General features: G+C 43.0%; 1 non-coding gene across 1 annotated transcript; it reads right to left on the bottom strand.

Moving 5' to 3' along the window:
• Nucleotides 1–6,830: 6,830 nt before the first annotated feature.
• On the bottom strand, nt 6,831–6,902 carry trnaw-cca (transfer RNA tryptophan (anticodon CCA)). The gene has a single exon. It is a non-coding gene; the product is annotated as a tRNA-Trp (tRNA).
• Between the last annotated feature and the right edge of the window lie 1,421 nt (nt 6,903–8,323).

Raw genomic sequence — 8,323 nt, 5'->3', positions numbered from 1 at the left:
CTCACTGCTGTTCCTTCCTCCGCGGCAGCTCCGTGTTTGTCGACTTAATGCTCTAATCTGCCATTAAGACGGTGGGGAGTGAGGCTTACTGGTGTTTCTTTTACAAATCCACTTCCAGAAACCCCCAGCAGAGATGCTTCGCCGCATCCCACCAGATTAGTGACGTGGCAACCGCTGACGAGCGTATCGAGATGGACAAAAAAAGGGTGGGTGGACAAAGAGGTCATGTGTACAAGCAACGGTAGCCGGAGAAAAGGTCAAGGTGAGAAAATGAAAGTGTGTAAGTGTTCAAACATTTGTGCAGGCGGATGAGGGAATACAGCAGAGGGAGAAGTGGGGTGGAAAATGGCTCAGGAGGGTGTAGGAGTGCGACCAAGAGGAGGAGAGTGCAGAGAGCAGTGATGTTCCTGTGAGTGTTTAGAGAATGACGGTTTGGAGGCTGAAACATTTGATATCAGCGTTTACTTAATGTGTGCAAATACCAGTCCCAGGCAGATCCCCGCTTTCCTTCTTAACCCCTTTCAATCTGTGCAAACATCCAACGGATTTATTCAGTGCTCTCCCTCTATCCTTGCTTGATAATATCATGATGATCACTGTACAGTAGCGCCGGTGATGTGTCAGTGCGTGGCTGCACCGTCATGACTAACACCTTTCTGAAGGCTGTCCATCTGCGGCGGGAACGTTGTCGAGCCAGAGCAGGGGTCTGAAATGGAACGATTCTGACAAGCAGATGGCTCGTCCTCCCCGTGCCAAGATTGTGCCCAGTTCCCTCTAACTAACCCCCTTCGTGGTTTAGCCCATCTGTGGACTCGCCTTGAGGGGCAAATGCGGCCCACCTGGTCTGGCTGACAGTCCCCAGTAAAGTACCCATTTTGTTCTGGATGTTTTTAATGTGTCAGAGCCCAGACACACTTAGGCAGGCGAGAAAACACCCACGCCAGCCATCATCCAAGGAGCTGCCCCTCCAAAGGTAAGTAAAGGGCTTTTTTCCCTTGTCTTTTAAACGCTCATGGCTTTCTGTGGGCAGTTGCCATGGCTACGGCAAAATAAGCGACCACCTGTGGGCTTGCTTCAGCAAAAGAGACAAATCACTCGACTGCAAACTGATTGAAAGAAAGTAGGCTGGAATAAATCCAACCTTTGAACGAGACGTGCTCTGATGTTTGAAGATACATTTGCAGGATGCGTCTGTCAGATCCAAACTCTGTCGCAGTGGGAACGGCCAGCAGATTTTTGTCCGGGTCAGAGCAGGCCAAACCTCCAAAGGAAATAGCTGCACAAGTTCCCCTCCTGCTGGACATCAATCTTCAAAGCTGCTGTCTACGCAAAGAGCAGATTTGATTTCTCCGCCGAACAGCACTCAACCCCTTGACCCGCCTCCCCTCAAAGCCGCCCTAGTAGTCCCAAGTAGTTGCTATGGTTACTCAAAATAGGAAGGCTGTAGTGCTGCTGTGAACATTATAGCGACATACGTTTACACCACCCTCTCGCCAAATGTAATTGAATGTCCTCAAACAACTTGCCACTTTCATTCAATTACCTGCTTCTTCACGGCTTTGAGCACAGTGGCAGCATGCGAGATGGACGCACTCACAGACACTCACAAGGCTGCAGTCCTCCACTAGGCCGTAGACCAGGATCAGGCCACACAGACAGATTGAACCAATCATCAGTCTGATGCAAGTTTTATTCTGAAAATATGATGTATCCGCCCTGTGCCTCCTTTTATACTTACTACATACTACAATAGTAAAAATGTACAATGTTCAATTTTGGTGACCAAAACAAAAGACTAGAGAGATAATTAACACACTTGGATGTCATTGTCTCGTATTGCTCCATGATGGGACCAGCTTGTTGAACACCACCGTGGTGCTCCCGCTAATTACAACCACATTCAGCATGATGGCAGCATTTATTTTTAATCATTTATTTTGATCCTGGTTTTCAAAATATTCCTTTTATGCGAAACTAGTGAAAAAAAATCGCAAACGGCTGTTTTTAACGAGGGGCGCACATATGATGCTGTGTTTGTGTGTTTATATACTGTAGATGTGTCGAAGTGTGTATGGCAAGTGTACCCAGCTTACATGTGTCCAAGCATGTAAAAATGCGCTGCTTTGGTGCCAGTGGCATGTCGGGCGCTCAGCTGCGCCACATTGGTTGAGTTGCGTTGAATGAGGGAGAAGGCTCATCTGCATCAGAGTGGGCCAAAGTTGAGGGAAGCCTGAGCAGAAACTATTTTTACGTGTCAGTGGTTTATGTCTGCGGATTTTCCATGTCTGCAAAAAGTTTACTCTAGGGGTCAGTGGAGAGTCAATGTTATTTATTTAACTCAAAACAATGATGATGTTGAGTAATACTATCATTATTTATTCCTTAATTTATTCATAATTTATTACTAATTCAATCATTTATTCAATATGTAACTCTAGGACGATCATTGTACGGAACAAAAGCCTAGAAGTCAAAATTTCCTGTTATCATTTAAATGTGCATATATTCTGTATCTGCAAAATATTTTTGAGTATTGATTTATATAATAAAATCTGTTTAAAACATCACTCGACATGAGGTCTTTTCACTCTGTGAATTTGTGAGAATTTGATGTTTCGTTATGCAGCTTTCTTTATGAACAAAAGCGTTAGTAAATATTCAGGTACGGCAAGGTGCACGTCGTTGTTCTCGGGCGGAATCCCAGCTGAATTTGCAACGGGTGTTATCATATGGTTCACGGTGATATCCTATCTTTTATTGCCATCATCCAACAGAGTCCCAAAATTATGTTCAATTGGTAATCTAATAAATTAAAAAAATCTAATTGGGGGGTCTGATTGGGTCTCACGGACAGCAGATTTTGCAGAAAAAAAAAATCAGTCTTCCCTCTCGCCAGCCACTCCATTTAGCTCTTCCAGAAGAATTGAAGGAATCCCAAATAGTTCCCAGGCCAGGACCGCTACGAGAGCCCAAGCTGTGTGTCGAGGTGAGCCTGAATAGATCTCATCTATGTGTAACTTCATTATTATTAGATTAAAGTCTTCAAATTTGAATGTGTGAATAGGATAGTGGCAAGAGGCAGGCTTATACCATTTTTATTCAAGTCAAGCATTCATTGACTAGCAAGGACACCCTCAAGCATAAGTTTATAAAAGAATAGGTTGGCATTGAAAGGCGAGGAGAGGACATGCGGGAAGAAGAATGTTGCAGGTTTCACAAAAGCAGGTGGGAGGAAAGTGTGCTTTGTGTTGTGTGAGTGCGCCAATAATTGAGATAGGATTGAAGTGAATAGATGACAGGTAATGGGGGCAGAATTGAGAGTAAATTAACCTTGTGTAAACTAAGTGAATGCAAATCGGAAGACGATGCTGGAGTTAGTAAAGACGGATATTTTTTGTTATTACAGTCAGTGGGGGAGGACAGGCATTTCTTAATGAGATGTGAGGTCATTGCGGTAATCCCTTGAACATTTAAAAACAACGATCAACAGTCTCATCGTGGCACGGGTGCCGTTGTGTGACGTTGAGTATCATCAGATTTTTTTCTAACTGCCGTATCATGTTAATTGCTTCTAAATCAGCGTTCTCTTCAGAAGTGGAAAATCCCCCCCCCCCCTATTTAACCTTTGGTATGCTGCAACCACCAAAGATAATATTTAGATAATTTTACCCATAATGCAGCTGCATAATAAATGGCTGATACAAGTTAGTCATTCATGTGCGTCCCTCATCTTCTCTATGGTCCACTAACTACAAATGTGTGCGTGCTCCCTCATGCATACTGTGAATCAGTTTTGGAGTTCAACTGTGACGCACTGCACTCTAGGATCCATATAGGACAAAACAGTGTCACGATTGTTGTTAACCGTGTATTTTACAATAAACTGTGGATCTGATCACCGGGGGCGTTAAACGTTGAAGCCCACCGTCCTCTTTGTTTGTCTCACCCAGGGGAACGTGGAATTAACAGATTAGCCAAGCAGTGCGTTGGGAGGGGCGTGCATCTGTTGTTCGATGTCCAACCATGGAAGAGATCGGTGCATGCATCAACTCTGCATCGAAGGATATTAAGTAGACCACTCACAGCACCTGATGAATGCAAAAAGGTCTTCATAATGTTCTGAAGCAAGTGTCACCCTTACTGTAATTCCTCCCCCCACGGTGTGTGTGCCTGTGTGTCAGCAGATGAGTCCATGAACTGTAGCGTGCGAGCAGGAAAACGAGACGGGGAGACAGACAGAGCCAAAGCGGCGGGATGAGAGAGGGTAAATATATTCCTCTTTACCTTCACTTTAGTGTCTGAGTCACTGCAGATGGAGGGCCTTTTTCATGCTGCATTGCAACACGCTTCTCTTTGCTGCATTATTTTTTATGACACTCCCCCCCTGAAGGATGTTGGCATCTTCAGGAGGCCCCTTGACTGTGATTAATCCAACATGCAGCTGTTACCGACTGATATTATTTAATTATTTATTTATTTATTTTATTTTTTTTCTCAACGCCATCGCACATCTGCCTTATTCTTCACCAGCCAGGTTATGGCGGGCGCCTCTCGTCATGCGGCAGCACACGACGAGGAACGTCACCTCGCGGTATATTCAAACTCCCGTTTTGGGCATCCATTTTTTTTTTTTCACATGTGACTTACACATACGTTTTTTGGTGTAACCCTCCCTCACTTTTAAACAGACACGTCACATCTTTCTCAATCTTGTTTTCACTTCTTGCTACAGCAAACAGTTTGCAAATGGAAGGCAGCTACCCGGCGGGAAGCACCAGCAGCTTGCTTCTGGTGTAATTATTAGGATTTACCGTGCTTCTGTGAAGCAGTGTATCACAGTAACGCCCCAGGTGGCACATATCAAAACTGGGTCAGAGCCTCAAAATATAAGAAGAGATGAGTGTTGTTTTATTTGTGTAACGTGGAGCTTCCTATTCTGCCTGAATTGAACTCTCTAAACAATAGGTTGGCAGAATTAGGATGGCACGAGTGTTCGGTGGGAGGAGAATGACGATGTCTCCAGATGTCGGTGCAGCAGCATTTCTCGATGCCTGTCCGCACATGCCTCCATCTTTTCAACACCCAAATTTGGATCTAGGCCTCTAATCTAGGCTGTGCATCACCTAAATACCTAATGTCATATGACTGGAGTGCCTTGAAACAGTCTGTCATGCGCAGGTCTGTGAGCTGGAAAGCTTGCCCGCATGTCAGCTTGCCGTAGTGTGGTTCTTGCACGCTTGTGTGTCGCGTAAAGTACGTGTGGGTGGGTAAGTATATCTGTCAGTGAGACACTGAGAGGTGTGTGGCAGCTGCACACATCTGCGTGAATGTGCACATAAGTGTGAAGAGGTGGAGATGTGTATGTCGGTGTGCCTGCCAAGGCTGCGAGGGAAAATCAATACGCAACTGCCTGAAGCCACCAAGCTCCTAAAATGTTGGATAACAATTTCCCCATATGGAGTGGTATCTTGAATTACAGGTTCCATTTGTTGCTTCATCGAGCTTGTAAATCAATTTTATATCAAATAATTTCCCCCCTTTTCAAATGACTTTAAAATGCATTTTAATCAAGTCCACCCTGCCCACCAAAAAGAAAATTTTCTGTTATTTATTTATTTTTTTGTAAACATTTTTATTGACAAGCAAATTCAAACACACATACGTTGTACCGCCCCATTTTTCCATTTTACCCCAACAAAGCAGAAAAATCCATCAACACCTCCACGAACACAAAGATCTCAAATACTCAAATTGCTCAAATACCAACAAAAAAAAAAAAAGATTCCACTAAACTTTAACCCCAGTAAATTAACCAGTATATGCAGACATATAGATACGGGCAATACATTCAAACTAAACACCCAAGGAGTAAAATGAGACAGAACAATATTAAAAATGAAATGGGGAAATAAATAATTATTAATAATAATTCAAATTAAAACAAATAAGTACATAAGTAAAACAAATATAATGCTGCTTATTTTAGGCGAGTAACAATTGCTGCTCGCGTCCAGACCAACCACCAAATGAGTAGAAATCTTAGAAAATAAAACTTTATTAGAAAATATAAATAGACAAATAAACTGGTATATGAAGTTGAAAAACACACACAGTAGTACAGCAGTGAGTGATGACAGCAACTCTGAATCAAGCTGCGGGTGGCCATTTGCCATGTGTTTAGTTCAGTGTTAGCATCTTCTCTGTCACAGGTTTAAGTTTTCCTGACCCCAGCAAAGGGAAGCAGTGAGGCAAAGCATAAAACAGATTAAAAGAAAGCAAGGAACTAAATACAAACAAATAAACGAGACATCGAGTTACACCTGGACAAGACGCGAGTGGCTTGTGAGAGCTGATTGGGAGACCGAATGTGCACACCAGTGCACTATTAAGCGGTTACGCCATTTTGTAGGGGTGTCCGAATGTCCAGGGAGGATAAATGAAATGTAGGGCACTCAAATTTACCCGCACTGCACTTAGAAAAGTAGGGAGCATCGATAGTCACTCAACTGGTCAATATAGATCACAATTAATTGCGAGCAAGAAACAAATGTTCAAAACGTTACAGTAACTACACACCACGGAATTAATTCATTTTATTTAATTGAAAATGTGTGTTTATTCACAATAAATAGTCATAGATCTTAAAGCGGCAGTGCGACATGACAGGCATGACGGTGACGTGATATGCGACCTGGTGCAAATCGGCTACCTGGCTGAACGAAACGGCAAACAGAAAGCGGTGACTATGATATAGTGCTATATTAAAAGCAGGTCTATATTGTGAAGGAGTGGTTGAAATAGTCCCAAAATGGGGAAATTCGAGTAATTATTGACCCCGACGAGATTTGAACACGCAACCTTCTGATCTGGAGTCAGACGCGCTACCGTTGCGCCACGCGGTCCGAGGTATAAGGGTGGACATTCGGACACAACTGCCATAAACAGGACTAATGAGCACGTGGAAATGAAAATGATTAAAAAAGACAAGAAAAAGAGACACAGGAATATATGTCAAAAAAACAAACACAGAGCTTCTTGTGAGGGTTTTCATTTTAAATTTGTGTGTTTGGGTGCTTTGTCCATAAAAGGCAGCAAGTGCGTTTGTTGTTTTCACTTCATCTTTGAAGCAAATATTAAGCATGCCTGTAGTCAAATTCTGGGGTGCAACACAAAGCAGCAAAAAATACTAATTAAATAACCAAATGATGTCTCGTAACATGAAGAACTCGAGTCAAGGTCGTGCCATTGTAATCATTGAGAGTAGTGCTCCGAGTACCACAGAGAATATCTCAAAGAAAAAAAAAACACTCAGACACAAGAACTAATGCTGCATTCAAGGAAGGTGGGAAGTCGCATTTTTCCCACTTGGATCGCCCCAGTTCCAGACTCAAAGCGTTCGTGGCGAATGTAAACAATAAATGTTTGTCCCTCAGGTTCATCACACCTCCAGCAAACCTTCTTCATCCTTTCCTTAATTCATATAAATAAGAATATCTTATCTTCAAAGCATTTCATTCATTTTACCGAATAACTAAATGAAGGGAGATTACTAAATATCAGCACACAGTCAGAACAAATCGTGTTGTGTTATGTGAAGTAACTTTGAATAACTAAATTAATTTAATTTTTTTTCTTTTTTTTTTCCCGAACTTCGCAACTCTGGCCTCCCTCTTCAAAAGTGCCTTCTGGTGCACTTTTCCTCGTGAAAAGTCCGACTACACTTTTCTCTAATGCAGCATATGACCATTGCTTCACCTTCCTATTTCTTTTCACCTCACCTGTTCACCTGAGTTTACCTGTGTTAAGTCGAAATGATTGGACACGTCGAATGAAACACACCTGAAAAAATACAAGCGCCAATGCTAACAGCCAGAATTGTAAGCAAAGCAAAGAAATCCGGGAAAGACTACACATTAACACTTGTGCTGTACCTAACATCCCCAAGAGTGCAGTGACTTGTTTTGTCGTCAGATGGCCGGTCTGGTGACGGACATTTTTGCAGACTGTACGTGACACACATTACATCCAAACACTTTTCGGAAAAATGACAGGCTTCCTTCCTTGTTGTCCTGCATACATATCAATCCCTTTGTCCTTCTCTGGTGGCCGCTCTGGAAACGCATCAGGGAAAACCATTCTCTCTCTCCTTCTGGACTCGTGTGTATGTGTGTCTTGGGATTTCATGCTTTGAAATGCGCAATACGCTCCCACGCGACACATTGGAAAACACACTGACAAACGCCAAGGCAAACTGTGTAAATCCCCACACCCCCACTCTCACCAACACACCCCCACGCACACACACACACACACACCTACTAAT

This window comes from Idiotropiscis lumnitzeri, chromosome 12 (genome assembly GCF_059441095.1).
Source record: "Idiotropiscis lumnitzeri isolate Australia: NSW breed Sydney's pygmy pipehorse chromosome 12, RoL_Ilum_1.0, whole genome shotgun sequence".
NCBI lineage: Eukaryota > Metazoa > Chordata > Actinopteri > Syngnathiformes > Syngnathidae > Idiotropiscis > Idiotropiscis lumnitzeri.
This window is presented reverse-complemented; position numbering and strand designations above follow the sequence as displayed.